We start from the raw sequence: 20468 nt of genomic DNA, 5'->3' as shown, positions 1-20468 counted from the left end.
ATATAAACACAGCACTGGGACGCAGATTACAGGCTCGGATATAAACACAGCACTGGGACGGAGATTACAGGATCCGATATAAACACAGCACTGGCAGGAGATTACAGAATCGGATATAAACACAGCACTGGGACGGAGATCACAGGATCAGATATAAACACAGCACTGGCAGGAGATTACAGGTTCGGATATTAACACAGCACAGGGACGGAGATTACAGGATACGATATAAACACAGCACTGGCAGGAGATTACAGGATCGGATATAAACACAGCACTGGGACGGAGATTACAGTATCGGATATAAACACAGCACTGGGACGGAGATTACAGGATCAGATATAAACACAGCACTGGGACGGAGATTACAGGCTCGGATATAAACATAGCACCGGGACGGATATTACAGGATCCGATATAAACACAGTACTGGCAAGCGATTACATGATCAGATATAAACACAGCACTGGGACGGAGATTACAGGATCAGATATAAACACAGCACTGGGCAGGAGATTACAGGATCAGATATAAACACAGCACTGGGACGGAGATTACAGGATCAGATATAAACACAGCTCTGGGATGGAGATTACAGGATCAGATATAAACACAGCACTGGGCAGGAGATTACAGGATCAGATATAAACACAGCACTGGGACGGAGATTACAGGATCAGATATAAACACAGCACTGGGACGGAGATTACAGGATCAGACATAAACACAGCACTGGGACGGAGATTACAGGATCAGATATAAACACAGCTCTGGGATGGAGATTACAGGATCGGATATAAACACAGCACTGGGACGGAGATTACAGGGTCGGATATAAACACAGCAGTGGGATGGAGATTACAGGATCAGATATAAACACAGCAGTGGGATGGAGATTACAGGATCCGATATAAACACAGCACTGGGCCGGAGATTACAGGATCAGATATAAACAGCACAGGGCCGGAGATTACAGCATCGGATATAAACACAGCACAGGCCTGGAGATTACAGGATCGGATATAAACACAGCACAGGCCTGGAGATTACAGGATCAGATATAAACACAGCAGAGGGACAGAGATTACAGGATCCGATATATACACAGCACTGGGCCGGAGGTTCCAGCATCAGATATAAACACAGCACTGGGACGGAGATTACAGCATCAGATATGAACACAGCACTGGGACAGAGATTACAGGATCCGATGTAAACACAGCACCGGGACGGAGGTTACAGCATCAGATATAAACACAGCACTGGGACGGAGATTACAGCATCAGATATAAACACAGCACTGGGACGGAGATTACAGGATCAGATATAAACTGCAATGTTCATTATCCAACACTGAAAGGCTTTACCTGATCAGCATGTTGCGTAAAAGGGAAAAGTCACAGTGTTCTCCATTTTCAACTGGATTAGAATGAGAGAAAAACACGAGTTAACAATCTCAGCTGTCACAAAGCATCGTCTCTCTAAAAACTGATGCACACAGCCAAGACTGGTTAGTAATTTATTCGCTGAGAAATCTGACACTTAAAGGCAGGAATGAGGTGAGGTTATTAAAAACCTCGTAGTGGAAGTAATGCTGACATACAGGTGTCTGGTTATTATGCATCTTCTATGAGTTGTAACAGCGATGGGTTCGGCTATGATTTATAATGATGGAATCCAACACTGATATACATAGTATTGTTATTAAGTATCATTGAAGGATCTAACACTGATATACAGAAACCAGTTATTAAGTATCATTAAAAGGATGCAACTCTAATATACAGGGCTTTGGTTATTCAGGGAATGTGACACTGCGAATACAGGGCTCTGGCTATTCAGCATCTATATGTGAAGCTGATATAAATACTTAACCACCAGACCCCTGCATATTAATGTTACAATCCCATCTTGAGACATGATAACTAGACCACTGTATCAGAGATGTAATACTGATATGCAGTGGCCTGGTTAGTAAGTTTCTATAGTAGCTGCAACACGGATGTTCCTGCTCCTAGCAGTCTCCTCTCCACCAGAGATGTCCATTCCCCCACCAGGACCGTCTGAGGGCTCTCCATTTCTTCCTTGAATAGAGGTCCAGCCAGTCCCCATCCACCATCACCCTCCTACTGGCTGAACTTGTTCTCACATTGAACAATGTCTTAGCTTGCACTTCCTCCAAATAAAAGGTGTTATGTTACCCACATAGTTCCTAGCTATGCCTCTTTGTGGGATATGTGCAACATTCCTTGCTCCAGTCCTGCTCAGGCCCTCTCCCTCACCTCTTTTTCCAGTACACGAATGACTGTATTGGTGCCATTTCCTGCTTCTCATCCTGAATTGGAAAATTTCATCAACTTTGCTTACAATTTCCACCCTTCTCTCACCGTCACATGGTCCACCTCCGACTCTTCCCTTCCTCAACTTCTCAATCTCCATTTCTGGTCATAGGCAATCAACCAATATCCACTATAAGCCCATTGCCTCTCACAGCTACCTTGATTACAATTCCTCACACCCTGCTTCCTGTAAGGACTTGATTCCATTCACCCAGTTTCTCTGTCTCCGTCACATCTGTTCTGATAATACAACCTTCCATACCAGCGCTGCTATGTCTTCCTTTTCCATCAATCAAGCATTCCACTTCACCATGGCTGACAGCCCTCTGTGATTGTGATTCTACCACATCCACTCCATTTCCCACACTCATACTCTCACCCCTTCCCCTCCCTCTCAGAATGACAGGGTTCCCCTTGCCCTCACCTTCCACCTATCAGTTTTCATATTCAACGGTTCATCTCTGCTATTTCTACCATCTCCAGTGTGATACAACCACCAAACACGTCTCCTCCCCTCTAGCATTCCAAAGGGACCGTTCTCTCCGCGATACCCTGGTCCACTCCTCAGTTACCCCCAACACCCCAGCCCCTTCCCATGCAAGCACAGGAAATGCAACATCTGCCCTTTTACCTCCTCCCTTCTCACCATCCAAGGCCCCAAACACTCCTTCCAGATGACAGTGATTTATCTGTACTTTTCATTTTAGTATACAGTATTATCTGCTCACAGTGTGGTCTCGTCTAAACACAGACTGGGCGTCTGCTTTGTGGAACATCTCCATTCAGTCTGCAAGCGTAACCCCAAGCTTCGAGTCGCCTGTCATTTTAATTCTCTGCTCCACTCCTATTCTGAGCTCTCTGTCCTCAGCCTCCTATACTGTCCCTTGAAGCTCAACATAAGCTCGAGGAACAGTCTCTCAACTTTCGATTCGGCACTTTACAGCCTTCCAGACTCAACATTGCGTTCCACAATTTCAGATCATAATCAGTTGTTGGTAATGATTCTGCTTTGCCCATTTTCACTTCCTCTAGACCTATCTTTTGATTTGTCTCTCACTGCCATCTCCTGTTGCCTTGCATGATCATCTCTTTTGTCGTTTAATTTCTCCTGCCTTCCACAAACCCTCCATTTTGTTCTCCCTCCCCCACCCCTTTTCCTGCCAATATACTGATTTAAATCCTGTTACATCTGTAACATATTCCAGTTCTGATGAAAGGTCATCGACCTGAAACGTCAACTCTGTTTTTCTCTCTCCACAGACGCTGCCTGACTTGCTGACTATTTCCAGCATCTTCTGTTTTTATTCCAGATTTCCAGCATCTGCAGTTGTCTTTTGGTGCTGATATACAGGGGTCTGTCTATTAGGTGTCATTAAGGAATGTAACACTGATATACAAGTATGATCCAGACAACTAATCCTGTGGTTCCACAATCTGTATTTGCATTTCCTGTTCTGGGACCTTAAGCACAATTAGGGAAGGCCAATAAATGCTGCCATGGCCACATCCCCAAAACGAAAAAAAAAGTGCACTTTTAGAATACCTTTGTAGACTAACATCCCTTGGCACTTCATCGGAGCATTATCAAACAAAATTTGACACCGATCCATGTCAGGAGATATTAAGGCATCTTTTTAAAGGAGGAGAGAGCAGTTGACAGGTGGAGAGATTTGGAGAGGGAATTCCAGAGTTTAGGGACGAGGCAGTTGAAGACATGGCCACCAATCATGGAGCAAATAAAATTGGGCCAGAATTAGAGGAGCTCAAGGAAGGTTGTAGGACAGGAGGAGATTAAAGATAAAGAAGGTTGTAGGACAGGAGGAGATTAAAGATAAAGAAGGTTGTAGGACAGGAGGAGATTAAAGATAAAGAAGGTTGTAGGACAGGAGGAGATTAAAGATAAAGAAGGTTGTAGGACAGGAGGAGATTAAAGATAAAGAAGGTTGTAGGACAGGAGGAGATTAAAGATAAAGAAGGTTGTAGGACAGGAGGAGATTAAAGATAAAGAAGGTTGTAGGACAGGAGGAGATTAAAGATAAAGAAGGTTGTAGGACAGGAGGAGATTAAAGATAAAGAAGGTTGTAGGACAGGAGGAGATTAAAGATAAAGAAGGTTGTAGGACAGGAGGAGATTAAAGATAAAGAAGGTTGTAGGACAGGAGGAGATTAAAGATAAAGAAGGTTGTAGGACAGGAGGAGATTAAAGATAAAGACGAGGCCACAGAGGGATTTGAAAACAAGGATGAAAATTTTAAAATTGATGAGTTGCTGGTAGAAAATTGGTGTTGCCAGACAGGAAGCCAATGTAGATCAGTGAGCACAGGGGGTGATGGGAGAATGAGTTAGGATACAGGAAGCAGAGCTTTGGATGAGTTGGAAGATGGGTGGCTGACCAGGAGAGTCATGGATGAGGGTTTCAGCAGCAGATGAGCTGAGGTGGGGTGGGGAATCGGGCGACACTGTGGAGGTGGAAGCTGGTGGTCTAACTGATGCTGCAGATATGTGGTTAGAAGCTCATCTCAGGGTCAAGTGGGATGCTGAGGTTGCAAAATATCTTGTTCAGCCTCAGACAACGATCAGGGTGTGGGATGGAGTTGCTGGCTAGGGATCAGAGGTTGTGACAGGGACTGAAGACAATGGCTTCAGTCTTGCTGATATTTCATTGTAGGAAATCTCTGCTTATTCAAGTCTGAAATATAGTGAAGGGGTCAAAAGAGATAGTGGTTAAATAAAACTGGGTGTCGTCAATGTACATGGGGAACTTGATTTGTTTTGGATGTGTTGCCAAGGGCAGCACGTAGATGAGAAATAGGAGGGGCCCAAGGATAGATCCTTGGGGAACACCAGAGGTAATGGTGCGGGAGCAGGAAGAGAAGCCATTGCAGGTGATTCCCCGGCTATGATTCGAGAGATAAGAATGGAACCAGGCAGGAGCAGTCCCACTCAGCTGGACAATGGAGCTGAGATGTTGGAGGAGGATGGTGTGGTCAACTGTGTGAAAAGCTGCAGACAGATCAAGAAGGACAAGGAGGGATAGTTTACCACAGTCACAGTCACATAGGATGTCACTTTTGAGTTTGATGAGGGCTGCTTCAGTCCTCTGACAGAGGCAGAAACCTGACGAACGTTTAATCATGGGATTGCAGCAAAAATGCGAGGGGTTCTAGGAGGTGAAAACACGTTCAAGGACTTGAGAGGGGAAGGGGAGATTGGAGATGAAGGCATTGTTTTCAAGGAGAGGGTGGATTTTTTTTTAATGAGAAGGGTAGTGACTTGAAGGGGAGTGGGATTATACCTGTGTGTAGGGAACGGTTAACAATATCAGCTAACATCAAGACCCAGAGGGGAAGTTGGGTGGTTAACAGTACAGTGGGAACAGCTTTGAGGCAGAAGGAGGTGGGTGTCATGGACAAGATGAGCTCGGAGAGAGAATGAGAGCAGATTGGAGAGGAACTGGAGAAAGATGCAAGTTCAAGGCCAGGCCAGAGGGGATCTTTAGAGTAAATTTGGCCAAGTGAGCTAGGGGAAGGGAGGGAGAGAAACACAGACTTTCATTTCTATAGTGTCTTTTATGACCTCAGAATAACCCTAAGCGCTTAACAGCTAATGAAGTACTTCTGGAGTGTAGCCACGTTGTCATCAAGGAAATGTAGCAGCAGATTTGCACACAGCAGAGGCAGCTGACTGGATGGTCTCAATCTTAGTGAGAAAGAAGTCCATGAGCTCCTCGCACTTGCTGTAGGTGAACGTGGAGGAGAAGGAGGAGAGGCATTAAAGACAATCTGAAGTGAAGGAGAGAAGTCAGGGGTTATCTCTGCATTCCAGGTTGATCCTGTAATAGCGAGCAGCTTTGGCAGAAAAGAGAAGGACCTGATAGTGCTTTACGTGGTCCAGCCAGATCTGGACCAGTTGTCTGCCCTATCCGTTCAAGTCTACGTCCCTTGGACTTAAGGGAACAGAGATGGGGGCCGTACGAGGGCAGGCGGTCAGGGTGAGAAGTAATGTTTTAATGGGGACGAGGCATCAAAGGTGGAGATGAAGATGTCATACAACAGATCAGTAACTGCAGAAATGTCGTAATGAACAGAGGACCAAAGGAAAAACAGTTGGGAATTTGAAAGTGCAGCTGCAAGTGACTTGGGGAGATTTTGTTTCAGGGCAGGCAGTTAGGGTTGGGAGGGGGGGGAACGGGATGTGGGTGGAGAGCAAGACAAGGAAATGATCAGAGAGGGCCTTATCTGTGATTGACACGATGGGAGTAGTTGAGATAGCAAGGTCAAAGGGGTGGACGTGAATATGTTGAGTTTAAAGGGAGGGAGAGATTAAGGGAGGAGAGGAGGGCAGTAAACTCTGAGGAGAGAGCACATAATGAATTGAGATGGAGGTTAAATCACCAAGGATCACAGGTCACTGGTTGCAGAGGCAGATGGAGGGAATCTCTGACATTTGAGGCATGGTAATTGGGCAGGCAGTAGATAACCAGGATTTTAAATGAGGTGAGAGGGGTGCAACAAGGTGAGATGCTCAAAAGAGAAAGTGCAGAGGAGTAGGGGGGCAGATCAAGGCGTGATAAGTGTCATGCCGCCACAGAAATGGTTGGGGCGAGGCAAGTAATGAAACTCCGGCCCGCAGAGGGGCTAACGGACCGGAGGCCCCGCCCGCAGTGGGGGGGGGGGGTTTGAAGGCCGCTGGCCCCGCCCGCAGTGGGGGGGGGGGGTTAACGGCCGCAGGCCCCGCCCGCAGTGGGGGGGGTTAACGGCCGCAGGCCCCGCCCGCAGTGGGGGGGGGTTAACGGCCGCAGGCCCCGCCCAGAGTGGGGGGGGGTTAACGGCCGCTGGCCCCGCCCGTGGGGGCCCACAGTCGCAGGTCCCGCCCGCGGAGTGTAGGGCCAGAGGCCCTGCCCACAGTGGGTACGTTCCTGGTTGGTTCCTGGAGAGATTCTTGGACAGAAGGATATGAAAAGCTTGAACGCGAAACCTGAAATAAACAGTAGTTTTACCTTCCGCCACTCCCCACGGATATTGACGACCTCGGACCTTTTTCCCACTGACCTCAAAGACAAGGGTACTTCCAACAACTGCCAATGGTACATGATCCTGGAGAAAGAAATGATCATTAACCTCTATCTTCAACAACAGACTCCACACTCACTGTAGGTCAAAGTAAAAACCAAGAAAAGCAAGTGATGCCCAGACTGTGTCCAGCTGTGGTCAGACCCACCTTCAGCACTGTGTCCAGCTGTGGTCAGACCCACCTTCAGCACTGTGTCCAGCTGTGGTCAGACCCACCTTCAGCACTGTGTCCAGCTGTGGTCAGACCCACCTTCAGCACTGTGTCCAACCGTGGTCAGACCCACCTTCAGCACTGTGTCCAGCTGTGGTCAGACCCACCTTCAGCACTGTGTCCAGCTGTGGTCAGACCCACCTTCAGCACTGTGTCCAGCTGTGGTCAGACCCACCTTCAGCACTGTGTCCAGCTGTGGTCAGACCCACCTTCAGCACTGTGTCCAGCTGTGGTCAGACCCACCTTCAGCACTGTGTCCAACCGTGGTCAGACCCACCTTCAGCACTGTGTCCAGCTGTGGTCAGACCCACCTTCAGCACTGTGTCCAGCTGTGGTCAGACCCACCTTCAACACTGTGTCTCAGTGAGATTTATGATTTAATCAGAGTGTTGTATGGAGTGACAGTCTCAGTGAGGTGTGTGGTTTAATCGGAGTGCTGTATGGAGTGACAGGCTCAGTGATAATAAAAACAAAAAATGCTGGAAATACTCAGCAGGTCTGGCAGCATCTGTGGAGAGAGAGCAGAGTCAACGTTTCAGGTCAGTGACCTTTCATCAGAACTGGTAATGGTTAGAAATGTAATAGGTTTTAAGCAAATAAAGCAGGGGTGGGGAAAAGATAACAAAAGGAAAGGTGTTGATAGGACAGAGGGTCACTGAGAATAACTAACTGGAAGGTCATGGAGCAAAGGCAAAGGGTATGTTAATGGTGTGGTGAAAGTCAAAGCGTTAGTGCAGAGAGGGTATTAAATGACAGAATAATGAACAGCCCTGGCCAAAAGCACAAACTTGAAAAAAAGAGTGGGCAGGCACGTTAAAAAAATGATGAAACAAACTACAATAAAATAATAAAAAATAACTAAAAATAAAAATAAAAAGGGGGCACCATCATGCTCTGAAATTATTGAACTCAATGTTCAGTCCAGTAGGCGGTAAATGAGATGCTGTTCCTCGAGCTTGCGCTGATGTTCACTGGAACACTTCAGCAATCCCAGGACAGAGATGTGGGCATGAGAGCAGAGGGGAGTGTAGAAATGGCAAGTGACAAGAAGCTCAGGATCATATTTTCGGACTGAGTGAAGGTGTTCCGCAAAGCGGTCACCCAGTCTGCGTTTGGTCTCCCCAATGTAGAGACGACCACATTGTGAATAGCGAATACAGTATACTACATTGAAAGTAAAAGTAAATCGCTGCTTCACCTGAAAGGAGTATTTGGAGCCTTGGATAGTGAAGAGAGAGGAGGTAAAAGGGCAGGTATTACACCTTCTGTGATCGCATGGGAAGGCGCCATGGGAAAGGGATGTGCTGTCGGGGTAATGGAGGAGTGGACCAGGGTGTCGCGGAGGGAATGATCCCTTAGGAATGCTGACAGGGGAGGGGAGGGGAAGATGTGTTTGGTAGTGGCATCATGCTGGACGTGGCGGAAATGGCGGAGGATGATCCTTTGGATGCGGAGGCTGGTGGGTTGGAAAGTAAGGACAAGGGGAACCCTGTCACAGTTCTGGGAGGGAGGGGAAGGGGTGAGGGTAGAGGTGCGGGATATGGGCCGGACATGTTTGAGGGCCCTGTCAACCACAGTGGGGGGAATCCTCGGTTGAGGAAAAAGGAAGACATATTAGAAGCGCTGTTGATTTCACAGTCTGAGTGAGGTGTGTGGTTTAATCGAACTGCTCTGTAGAATGACACAGTCAGAGTGTGAATTAACTCACTCACAAGCACAGCAGACAAAATAAAATAATTACCTTAAACTTCTTTACCAATTTATTCTCCTCTTCATCTTCACTACCTGGGAATTCATAAATCTTAATCTTCTGCTCCTTGATCTCCTTCATTATCTGTGCAAATAGAACAGTATCTCAATCCCAAGAAATGTCAGAATAATTCCAGAGACTGTCTTCACTCGCAGTATATGCTCCACTCACTGTGCTTTTTGTCTTGCCTTCAAACCTGGAATGTGAGTGTCACTATCAAGGTCAGCATTTGTTGCCCTTAATTCACTAGATTCTGGAAAGGTTCTATCAGATTGGAAAGTAGCAAATATAACCCCTCTATTCAAGAGGACGGGGTAAGGGGGTGGGGGGAGGTTTGGAGACAGAAAACAGGTAACTAAAGGCCAGTTCGCTTGATATCTGTCGTGGGGCGGATGTTAGAATCGATTAAGGAGACTATAGCTGGGCGTTTAGAAAGACTCAAGATAACTGGAAATAGCATGATTTTCTGAAAGGGAAATCATGTTTAACCAATTTATAGGAGTTCTTTGAAGGAGTAACATGCCCTGTGGATAAAGGGGAGCCTGTTGATGTACTGTACTTAGATTTCCAGAAGGCATTTGACAAGGTGCCACATAAAAGGTTATTGCGCAATAAAGTAGGAGTGCATGGTGTCGGGGGTGACATATTAACATGGATAGAAGATTGGCTGGCTGGCTGGCTGGCAGAAAACAGAGTATGCATAAATGGGTCCTTTTCTGATTGGCAGGATGTGACGAGTGGAGTCCTGCAGGGGTTTGTGCTGGGGCCTCAACTTTTTACAATTTACATCAATGACTTAGATGAGGGGATCAATGGCATGGTAGCTAAATTTGCAGTTGGCACAAAGATAGGTAGGAAAATATGTTGTGAGGAGGACATAAGGAGGTTGCAGACCGATAGGTTGAGTGAGTGGGCAACAATCTGGCAGATGGAGTATAATGTGGGAAAATGTGAAATTGTTCACTTTGGCAGGAAGAATAAAAAAGCAGAGTATTACTTAAACGGAGAATGACTGCAGAATTCAGAAGGATCTAGGTGTTCTAGTGCATGAGTCACAAAAAGTTAGTATGCAAGTACAGCAAGTAATAAAGAAGGCTAATAGAATGCTATCTTTTATTAAAAGAGGAATTGAAAATAAAAATAAGGATGTTATGCCTCAGTTATACAGGGCATTGGTGAGACCACATCTTGAATACTGTGTGCAGTTTTGGTCTCCTTATTTAAGGAAGGATGTAAATGCAGTTCAGAGGAGGTTTACTAGATTGATACCTGGAATGAGCGGGTTGTCTTATGAGGAATGGTTGGACAGATTGGGTTTGTTTTCACTGGAGTTTAGAAGACTGAGGGGAGACTTGACTGAAGCATGTAAGATCCTGAACAGTTTTGACAAGGTGGATGTGGAAGGTCTCAAAGCCCTGGAGATACATCACCAGCGGTGCCTCCACAAGATCCTGCAAACTCACTGGCAAGACAGGTGCTCCAATATCAGTGTCCTCTCTCAGGCCAACATCCCCAGTATTGAGACACTAGTCATGGCTAGTCACTTACGTTGGGTGGCCACGTCGCCCGACACAAGACTCCCAAAACAAGCTTTCTACTCTGACCTCTGTCATGGCAAGAGACTACCAGGAGGGCAGAGGAAATGCTACAAGGATGTCCTTAAAGCCTCCCTGAAAAAAAACGTGACATCACCACTGATTCATGGGAATCTCTTGCCTGAAGCCACCCAAAATGGTGAAGAAGAATCCGCGACGGTGCCAGCCAGTTCGAACAATGCCGACAAGCCCGGGCAGCGACCAAGTGCAAACAGTGTAAGGAGCATTCGGAATTGAGCATCCCATTCACTCGCCTCACCAAACACCACTTGCCCCAACTGTGACAGAGTGTGAGGATCCAGAATTGGACTATTCAGTCACCTAAGGACCCACAACCCTGGAGTGGAAGAAAGTCATCCTCTCTCCCGAGGGACTGCCCAAGAGGGGAAAGGATGTTTCCTCTTGTGGGTGAGTCCAGAACTAGGGGGCCACTGTTTCAAAATTAGGGGTCGCTCTTTTAGGACTGAGATGAGGAGAAACTTTTTCTGAGAGTTGTGCAACTTTGGAACTCTGCCTCAGAAGGTGGTGGAGGCGGGGTCACTGAATATTTTTAAGGCTGAGGTAGATAGATTCTGGTTAGGCAAGGGAATCAAAGGTTATCGGGCGTAGATGGGAGTATGCAATTCGAGACACAAACAGATCAGCCATGATCTTATTGACAGGTGGAGCAGGCTCGAGGGCTGAATGGCCAAAGTAGACTGGTGAGGGCGAGGCCAAGTAGGTTCTGCCCTCGTCAGTTCTCTCACCACCTGCCGCAGGCCCAGTCTGGTAAATACATCCTACAGGACCCGGCCAGCTCGGTCAGTAGTGGTACTACCAAGCCACCCAGAGTACATTCTGTGCCCTTGCTGCTCTCAGTGCTTCATCCTAGTGGTGTTCAACATGGAAGAGCACTGATTCATCAGCCAAAGGGGGATGGCAGGTGGTAATAAGCAGAAGGTTTCCTTGTCCATGTTTGACCTGATGCCATGAGACTTCATAGGTTTCAGAGTCAATGTTGAGGACTCCGAGGGCAATTCTCTCCTGACTGTATACCAATGTGCCGCCACCTCTGGTGGGTCTGTCCTGCCGATGGTGATGGAGGAGTCTGGGACATTGGTTGTAAGGTATGATTCAGTGAGTAGGACGATCAGGCTGCTGCTTGACTAGTCTATGGGACAGCTCTCCCAATTTGAGCATATGTCCTCAGGTTAGTGAGGAGTACTTTGCAGGGTTGATTGGGCAGGGTGTGCCATTGTCGATGCCGTCTGGTTTTATTAGTATGCAACTTTTCTGTAGCAGTTTGGGACAACTGAATGGCTTGCTAGGCTATTTCAGACAGCAGTTAAGAGACAAGCACATTGCTGTGGGTCAGGAGTCTCATGTCACACAAATTGGGAAGGACAGCTCACTGGGCTATACAATCTACTTCTGCACCTATTTCCAATGTTCGTATTTCCATCCCAAAGGACACTAGTGAACCACATGGGCTTTTAAGACAATCTGATAGTTTCATCTTCATTATTAATGAGACTAGCATTTTGCCCCAGATTACATAATTGAATTTAAATTCCCCCCTACCTTAGTAGGATTTGAACTGTCTCCAGAGCATTAGTCCAGGCCTCTGGATTACTAGCCCAGTCACACTACTACAATGCAACCATCCACATAATATCATACAATCATAGAAAGCTTAAGGCACAGAAAGAGGCCACTTGGCCTATCGTTTCTGTGCTGGCCGAAATTCTAATCCCACCTTCCAGTATCTGGTCCGTAGCCCTGCAGTTTACGGCACTTGAAGTGCATATCCAGACTCCTTTTGAATGAATTGAGGGGCTCTGCCTCAACTACCCTTTCAGGCAGTGAGTTCCAGACCATCACCACCCTCTGGGTGAAAAACGTTTTCCACATCTCCCCTCTAATTTTTCTACCAATCACTTTAAATCTATACCCCCTCATCACTGACCTCTCTGCTAAAGTGAATAGACCCTTCACCTCCACTTTATCCAGGCCCCTCACAATTTTGTACATTTCAATCAGATCTCCCCTCAGCCTTCTCTGTTCCAAGCAGAACAACCCCAGCCTATCTAATCTTTCCTCATAGCTGCATTTTTCCAGTCTTGGCAACATCCTCAAGTCTCCTCTGTACCCTCTCTCGTGTAACTACATCCTTTCTGTAATGAGGCAACCAGAACTGCACACTGTACTCAAGTTGTGGCCTAACCAATGAGTCAATCTCCCTGCTCTTATATTCTATACCTCGACTAATAGAGGAAAGGACTCCATATGCCTTCTTAAGCACCTTATTGACCTGTCCTGCTACCTTCAGGGATCTGTGGACATTCACTCTAAGGTCCCTCACTTCCTCCACACTTCTCAGTATTTTCCCATTTATCGTGTATTCCTTTGCCTTGTTTGACCTCCACAAATGCATCACCTCACACTCCTCCAAGTTGAATTCCATTTGCCACTTTTCTGCCCAGACCATCAATATCTTCCTGTAGCCTACAGCTATCCTCCTCGCTATCAAGCACATGTGCGTGATGGTGCAGAGGCTCTCATCACTCCGTGCGATGGTATAGACGCACTCCGCATTCCCTGCGCGACGGTACAGATGCACTCCACACTCACTGTGGCCACACTGTGCTGATGTACTGGCCAGAATCTCCCCAGGTTTATGTTACCTGTTTCTTGAAGTGTTGGCACTCTTCAGGGGTGAGCGTGTCAGCTTTAGCGATGAGTGGAATAATGTTCACCTTGTCGTGTAAACGCTTCATAAACTCGACGTCTAAAGGCTTCAGCCTAGAAGAGAGCACGAGCAGCTGAGAGAGCTGGAACAGGATATGCTGTGTAAAGTAAAACAAACACTTTCCTCCGCTCTGACTGACAAGATCTACCTACGCTTATGCCTCTGTTGGCATCTCGCACCATCCCTCACACTGCCCAGGGTGGATGAGTAACTAGCCAGACACAACATACCTACTGTGCTTATGCACTGCCCTCTTGTGGCGTTGTTGCAACCTTCCAGGCCCCACAGTAGCCACCCATTTTATTATTTTTATCCTTTCAAGGGAAGGAAATGTTGGTGACAGGGCCAGCTTTCAATGCCCATCCCTAATTGCCCTTGAGAAGGTGGCGGTGAGCTGCCTTTTTGAACAGTGCAGTCCATGTGGTGTAGGTACACCCCCCAGTGCTGTTCACGAGGGAGTTCCAGGATTCTGTTCCTGCAACAGCGAAGGAACAGCAGTATATTTCCATTGCAGGATGGTGTGTAACTGGGAGAGAAATCTGCAGGTCGTGCTGTTCCCATGTGTCTGCTCCCTTGTCCTTCTAGGTGGAAGGCACTGCTGAACAAGCCTTGGTGAATTGTTGCAGTGCATTTTGTAGCTGGTACACTGCTGCCACACTGCACTGGTAGTAGAGGGAGTGACTGTTGAAGGTGGTGAATGGGGTGCCAATCAAGCAGGCTGCTTTGTCCTGGATGATGTCGATTTTCTCGAGTGTTGTTGGAGCTGCACCCATCCAGGCAATTGGAAAGTATTCCATCACACTCCTGACAGGCATTGGGAAGTCAGGAGGCAAGTCCCAGCCTCTGACCTGCTCTTGCAGCCACAGTATTAATATGACTGGTCCAGTTCAGTTTCTGGTCAATGGTAACTTGCATGCTGTTGATCGTGGGGGATTCAGCGATGGTAATGCCATTGAACATCAAGGGGAGATGGTTAGATTCTCTCTTGTTTGAGATAGTCATTGCCTGGCACTTGTGTGGCTTGAACATTACTCGCCACTTAGCAGCCCAGGCCTGAATGTTGTGCAGGTCTTGCTGCATGAGGGCACAGATTGCTTCAATATTTGGGGAATTGTGAATGGAACTGAACATTGTGCAGTCATCAGTGAACATCCCCACTTCTGACCTTATGATGGAAGGAAGGTCATTGATGAAGCTGCTGAAGATGGTTGGGCCTAGGGCACTACCCTGAGGAACTCCTGCAGTGGTGTCCTGGGGCTTAGCTATTTGGCCTCCAATAATCACAACCATCTTCCATTGTGCTAGGTACGACTCCAACCTGTGGAAAGTTCCCCCTATTCCCACTGAGTTTAGTTTTGCTAGGACTCCTTGATGCCACACTCGGTCAAATGCTGCCTTGATACCAAGAGCAGTCGTTGACACCTCACTTCTGGAATTTAGCTCTTTTGTTCATGTTTGGATCAAGGCTGTAAAAGAGGTCATGAGCCAAGTGGTCCTGGCGGAACCCAAACTGAGCATTGGTCAGCAGTTTGTTGCTGAGTAATTGCCACTTGATAGCACTGTTCATGACATGTTCCTGTTATTTTGCTGCTGATTGAGAGTCGACTGATAGTGTGGCAATTGGCTGGATTGCATTTGTTCTTTTTGTGAACATTGTTCAACACCACCATGCGAGATCCATTTCCCACCACAGGTACAGCACAGACTAGATACAGAGTTAAACTCTCTCTACACTGTTCCATCAAATACTCCCAGGGCAGGTACAGCATGGGTTAGATGCAGAGTAAGGCTCCCTCAACACTGTCCCATCAAATACTCCCAATATGATCCCCTTTCCCCTGCCTAAAGAGTCCCACACTCCTACCATCAGTATAAGTGCTTCACAGTGAATGAGAAATTGTGTTTTTTTTTTACACAGGGTTATGAAGAAAAGCAACTTGCAATTCTACAGCATTCATATTCCACAAATCCACAGTCATAAAATTTGCAGGAGGGAGACCATTCGGCACTTTGTGTCTGTGTCAGCCCTTTGCCACAGCAGTGCGATACTGATTCCGCCTTCCCACTCCACCCATTCGTCCGGCTGTAATGAGGACAATTCTCTTCCCCCACCCATCTGGTCAATGATCTAGGCAGCCTGGTGAGATGTGAGGATATGTGTGAGACCCTGCCCTCCTCCCCTTCCCTCCCCATGCTGGGCTCACCCGTGACCTGACGGAGCAATGAAGTACAGGCAGCAATGCACACGTGTGTCTGCCATTTGACGCCGGTTCACTCGGGACTCGGAGTTTAGGAAATCCTCAAACTTGCTGTCGATGTAGTTTATGACTGGCTGCCAACTGCATGAGAACAGAAAGAAGGGATGAGACAGTGATAGCACTACAATCAGCATTCTGCAGGATCTACGCTTGCCCACTCATACAAGTCTTTTCTCAAAAGTATAACTACTTCCACTCAAGGGTGCTTGGAGAAAAGAGCTTGCATTTATTTCTGTCAAACTTTTCACCAACTCAGGATGTCCCAAAACACTTCACAGCCAATGAAATACTTTTGAAGTATACTGTTAGAATACAGGAACTTTGGCAGGCAATTTGTGCACAGCAAGATCCCACAAATAGAAATGAGACAAACTACCAGATAATCTGTTTTAGTAGCGTTTGATGAGATAAATATTAGACAGGACATCAGGAAGAATTCCCATGTTCTTCTTCAAGATGATGCCATGGGATCTTTTACATCTACCCAAGAGGACAGAGGAAGTGAGGGAGAAGGGAGAGAGAGAAGGAAGACACCAGAATGGGGAGAGAGGCTGGAAGTGGTGGGGGCGGGGGGAGGGAGGGGAAATACAAGGGAAGTGTTAGATATAGCCTAGAGCACCTATACATACTTATTTAAATAAAGGTTACATATCCCAGCATGCTCTTCCAACAGACCAAGAAGCCCTTGACAAGATCAAGCAGTTATAAATCTCCCACAATAGCCAAACGGGCTGCGAATAACTAGAGAGGGAAGTTCTTGATAATCTAGCAATCTCCCACAACAGCTAGACTAAAAAGAATATGAAGATAAGGCAAAATAGAAAATACAAGAAGTTTCACAAGAAGGCAGAGAAGGAACAGAGCCCGAACAACAGTCCTCTCAGCAGAAGCTGGTAGTATTGTACCTGTTGTATTCATCACTGTAACTTGTGTGTTGCTAGTGAGTCAGCTTGTTGACTTGTGACTATGGTACGTTCTTTTAAATCTATTAATAAAATATACTCGCTACACACCATATTGGCTTAGTCTCCTTCAGAATCTATTAGCAAAGTTCTGAAGCTGCATTCCAATCATCACTCGCAGATGGAAGGATGCCAATCACAATCAGCGAGCTCAGGCAGGAGGAGCCTTCTTAGGATTGAAAAAGACCCATAGAAGGGATCTCAGTTTGGTACATCAGTACCACAGGTCAACCAGGAATAGCAAAATAAAAGCAAAATACTGCAGATGCTGGAAATCTGAAATAAAAACAAAGTGCTGGAAATACTCAGCATGTCAGGCAGCACCTGTGAAGAGAGAAACAGTGTGATCATTTCACAGCAGAACTCGGATATAAACACAAGGGTGAGGGGTCCCATCCTCCCATTAAATTGACCATGAAGGCATCAAAAGCCTTTGGAAAGAAGCTATCGGGGATAGAGGAAAAGAGGGATTAATTGTAATATTCACCAATGGAAAGTAGGCACATGGAGCAGTACAGAGTATTTACCCAAGGAAACAGATTGGAAAATGAAAGTCAAATTGGCACGGCCATTGTTGGTGTTTGAGACACTTTTTTGTCAACAAAGACATGAGAGTAAAGGAGTTAGAGGAAAAACATACAAATCAGAAGATGCAAACTGAAAGGGGGAGAGGGGAGTAAGTGAAGAAAAGCATGCCGCCCTCCAAGGACACTGTGGCAGCACAGTGTATAGGGGATATTATGACCCATAAGGAAGACAATGAATTAAGGGAGCAGGTAGCTGCACATAAGCTTAATCTAAAGCAGGGGTTCAGCAGCTGGCAAGGGCTAGGCCCGTGCTGGTTGGTTTACAGCTGTTACAGCTATTACACAAAAACCCCAAATTTGGAGCAGTGTTTATATCTCTTTGGAGTCGATGCGTGCATGTGGCATTTGAGTGGAAAAACATTGGGTAAGACAGGGCTAGCTACAATGGCTGCGCAATTGAACTGTATTAAACTAAATCAGTAATGCAGATATCGTCTGTGTACACGATTATGTAATTGCATGAGTGAATTTACAAGAGTGGGAAAGTTGCAGCTGAGTTACTGCCTGCTGTACGATTAGGAATTAGAATTGTGGCCAGTGGTAATGTCACTGAACTAGTAATCCAGAGGCCCAGGCTAATGCCCAGGCCCACAGGTTCAAATCCCAACAGCTGGTGGAATTTAAATTCAATTCATTAATAAAAATCTGGAATTGAAAACTAGTCTCAATAATGGTGTCATGAAACTATCATCGATTGTAGTAAAAACCCATCGGTTCACTAATGTCCTTTAGGGAAAGAAATCTGCTGTCCTTACCTGGTCTGGCCTACATTTGACTCCAGACCCACAGCAATGTGGTTGACTCCAAACTGCCCTCTGAAATGGCCTAGCAAGCCACTCACTTGTCAAGGGCAATTAGGGATGGACAACAAATGCTGGCCTTGCCAGTGATGCCCACACCCATGGAAGAATAAAAAAAAAGTATATATGTGTTTTAAAAAATACTTGCTTAAGGCACAAATAATTTGCCAATTGGGAGGATAATTATGAGAGATGTCTCTGGTCAGTTGAAGTCTGGAGTAGAGAGAGAATCTCAGCCCAAGCAAGACTGGAGGATAGCAGTCAAGTTGTAAGCAAAAACAAAAAAAAAAGTTTAATTGTATAATTAATTTTTTATACAGAAAAAATCCTCATGTTATGTTTCAGGGGGTTCTGTAGAACTTTTATAACACGGAAGAGGGGCCTTAGAAGCAAGAACATTGAGAAGCCCTGGACCAAAGAATACACAGGAAGCATTAAGGGCTGCACTTCAGACCAATCCGCCCCCAGATACAGAGAACCACGAACACTGTCAATGGAAACTTCAGTGCGCTCAGGCTAAAAGGAGACAGGATGGAAGTGTGGTAGAATATCTAATGGCCCAGGAGAAGGCTGAGGATGTAATTGATTGGGATACACTCACTGATGAGGTGGTAATGAGCATCCCCTACCATACAATGGGTAAAATCAAACAGCCAGGCAGGGACACATCCCATGCCTCTTGTTACACAGATGCATCAATGTAACATGGTGGTTGAGCCTGCAGGCCCACCAGAAATAACAGCGTACAGTGAGCTCAGCGATCTCGTAATGGACATGAGGCAAGAGCACTGCAGTTGAATTAGGGTTAATAAACATGGCTATCGATCCCATTGATATGATGCATAACATGACAAGTTTTACTCAAAAAACACCCAGAGCTAGAGGATACGGATCACACTCAAAGACCACACATGACCTGTGCCGCAGAGGCCAACCCCAAAACTGCCGATCCACCTACCCAATGGCAAGTGCTGACCATCATGATTCACTATTAACACAGACGGTTAGGATGGGACAGGGATTTCCCCCAGAGCATCCAGAAGCCTTTGCAGCAAACATCTGTATAACTTGGGATTGGAAGACCATGACAGACCTCAGCTTTAAATCCTTAATCCTTGCTCGATTATCTCCTAATCTGAAGGAAAAGGTAGGTGTGTCCACCATCCACAAAGGATTGGACTGGCAACAAGTTATACAAGAGATAATACAAGCTTGGGATTTGATGGCAGGTGAGTGAGTTAGAGCAGCAAATACTCAGAAAAGAATATTAAGAAAAAACTTGAGGACAACCTGTTACTAATGCACAGAGATAAAGTAGTGTGTGCGGTAGGGTTTTCTAAATACAAACACAACTGTGGACAATTAGCGAGAGTACAGTACATAATAGGATCCCACACCAACCTCAAAAGCAATACCCTGTACTCGAAGTGAGGGAGTCTAATATCAAGGTCCCCTATAGAGGCCCTTTTACAACAAGGAGTGATTCAGAAGGGAACATTCACAATAAAGTCCCCAATCTGGCCAGTAATTAAGCCTGACAATTGTAGAGACTGGCTGCAGACAACAGGAAATTCAGTTACCCCAACTTGTTCTTCGGTTGTCCAGGAAACCCAGGCTCTTTTATCCCAGATACCAGTGAAAGTTATATAGTTCTCCACCATGGCTGTTCCAAATGGAGTGTGCCAGTAGCATGGTCTGATCAGTATAAATTTGCATTGACATTTGAGGAACAGTAGTAGACTGGGACATGCTTGCCTCAAGGCTTTCACAATTCAACATTCCACAAAAGGACTGCACATGCAGTAAAAAAATTTTAATGCCCTGAGTGTTTGCTGCAGTACGTGTGCAATCTGTTCCTCACAACTGAGGGGGAAGATAAACACAAAAAACTCTCATCGGAGCTCCTCGGTCTCTTGCAAGCAACTGGACAGAAAATTAACTGTAAAAAGGTGCAGCTGCTCGAGCAAGGACGACAGTTCCTGGGACTAATGGTGTCAAGGGAAGGAAGAAGTCCTGATCAGCACAAAGGTGACATTATTCAACCACTCCTTCTTCCTACATCAAAAACCGCAATTACCATCATTTCTGCGATTGGCAGAATATCAGCCAACATTATTTCTTATTTTGCAGAAATCACTAAACCATCGCATGATTTACTAAGCGTGAG

At 46.1% G+C, this 20468-nt stretch overlaps 1 pseudogene; it reads right to left on the bottom strand.

Annotated features, from left to right (window-relative positions):
• Positions 1 to 1363: 1363 nt before the first annotated feature.
• Positions 1364 to 20468, bottom strand: part of LOC137378654 (septin-7-like) — a 103817-nt pseudogene continuing 84712 nt past the window's right edge.

The sequence above is a fragment of the Heterodontus francisci genome, chromosome 17, assembly GCF_036365525.1.
Source record: "Heterodontus francisci isolate sHetFra1 chromosome 17, sHetFra1.hap1, whole genome shotgun sequence".
NCBI classification, from domain to species: Eukaryota; Metazoa; Chordata; class Chondrichthyes; order Heterodontiformes; family Heterodontidae; genus Heterodontus; species Heterodontus francisci.
This window is presented reverse-complemented; position numbering and strand designations above follow the sequence as displayed.